This window comes from Austrofundulus limnaeus, unplaced genomic scaffold (assembly GCF_001266775.1).
Source record: "Austrofundulus limnaeus strain Quisiro unplaced genomic scaffold, Austrofundulus_limnaeus-1.0 Scaffold313, whole genome shotgun sequence".
Taxonomy (NCBI): Eukaryota; Metazoa; Chordata; class Actinopteri; order Cyprinodontiformes; family Rivulidae; genus Austrofundulus; species Austrofundulus limnaeus.
In genome coordinates, this window is record NW_013952715.1 from 297,618 (window position 1) to 299,744 (window position 2,127).

Here is a 2,127-nt window from a genome sequence, read left to right on the forward strand (position 1 = left end):
TATCTAACTGATAAAGACTTTATGTTCGGAAAGTTATTCAAGATTTCAATATCTGACCCTGACTTTAAGTAATCAAATACTTCCCTCTCACAGTCAGGAGGTGCTGCATCTTCTTCCTCAAAGATGAAAAAGTCAAGCTCACTTTTGTTCAAGGAGGTAGAGGTCTGTGGCACACACAGGTCTTCATCACGTGTTTGGCGGCAACAGCTCTGAGGTAATGACTGGCACTCTCTGGTTAGCAGTGTCTTTAAGGCATCTCTCCGCTGCTCTTCTTTCAGCCACCTCACTTTGAACTTTGGGAGTGTGACTGCAGCGAGCAAAGCATCGTGGCTCTCCAACACTGGACCGAATCTTGTTTTGATGGCCTGTAAATGCATATAAAAACATATAAGATAGAGTATAAAAGAGTTAAACATATTAAATTAAATTATTTGACACTTACCTGCACTATGACATATGGCAGACTCGCTGTCATTCTTGAGAGACCTGTTTGCAGGGCTAGTACCTTGGACATCAAAATTTCCAGTGTAGGCAAAAGGCTGCCATAATAGCAGTTATCTTCACCTTGCAGTATGTCCAAAGCCACAGTGAGGGGTTTCATGACTGAACAGTACTCTTTAAGAAAGGTATATTCACGTTCAGAGAGGCCTTTAATGTCAAGTTGGGTACACAAAGAGTTTAAGTCTGCAATGGGAATATTAGTTATGCAGGACAGGGCATCATGGAATGAGTTCCACCTTGTTGTTACTGGAACAATGAGTTTACGTTTGCATATCTTTTCAACCAGCTCAGAGGCTACAGTTGAACGGCTGCTCTTTGTCCAGAGGGCTGAACACTTGGCAGTGGCACTTCTGTACACAGACTTGGACTCAGGATTTGCAGACAGCCATTTGTCAACATCATTTGTAGAAATTAAGTTCAGTGTGTGTGATGCACATCTAATGTGAGGGGGCAGAGTATATTGTCCTTCTGAGGTGCCAGTGCCACTAGATAGGACTTCTTCAATATCAGTAAACACRGTCTCTTCATCCCCATCCTCCTCATCTGAGTCTGTTGCTGTTGCCTCATACATCTTAAAAGCTTTAACAAAGTTTGACCCGTTATCTGTAACAGTGGCTGTTACCTTCTGTGTTAGTCCAAACGCTGAATGGATTTGTTCAATTTCACTTGCCACAACGTCGTATGTGTGTCTTCCTCTTATCCGTTTGCAGGCAATAGCAGCCTTTTCTCTTTTAAAGTTAGCTGGGTTGATCCAATGTGCTGTCATGCCCAAAAAACTTTTGTTATGACAGGTCCAAATATCTGCAGTAGTTGACACGTACTCCAAGCCCTCAAACGTTTTTCTCAGTTCATTTTCCATCTTGACATAACACTGGTCCAGGTACTTTGAAAATGTTTTTCTGTCCGGTGGTACCAGTTCACCTCCTGTTGTCGGTATTTTGCTCAGAATTTTTCGGAAAGACGGGGACTCAACTGTTGAGATTGGCAACACATCGTTCACTATGTATGCTGCTACAAGTTTGTTTACCTCAGCCTTTGTAGTGGTTGCCTGGCGGTGAAGTTCAAGCCGAGCCTGCTTACACGGCGTCGACACCAAACTGGCTGCGCCATCCCTCTGGGGCTCTTTAGCTTCTAGCTTAATGCCTGCGTGTTGTCTTTGTAAGTGCTTGGAAAGATTTGACGTTGAGTTCACAGCAGTAGACAGTGTCTTGTGGCCCAGGCATAGCTTGCACCCAACTGTTATGTTCTTGTCCTTTCTCGCAACAAAAGAAAAATAATGTGCAAACCTCCATCCATAAAATGATATCGCCGTGTTCTCCTCCACCTCCGCCTCTGCCATGTTGTTGTTCTTCCCTCCATGTGACTTTGTACGTCGTGACGTCCCAACATCATTGCAATGCGTACGTCTTTGTTTTTCCCCGTCATGCGTCTCTGCTCCGTCTTCCCACAACTATTCTCTGAAAGGTCCTGATTAATTGTAACGCAAGTAACGAATGTAAGATTTTGTTAGTAACTGTAATATATTACAGGCATTTTCAAAGTAGTGCTTTACACTACTGCGTTACTGAAAAATGTAATGTAATTACTGTAATGCGTTACAAAGTAACGCATTACACCCAACACTGG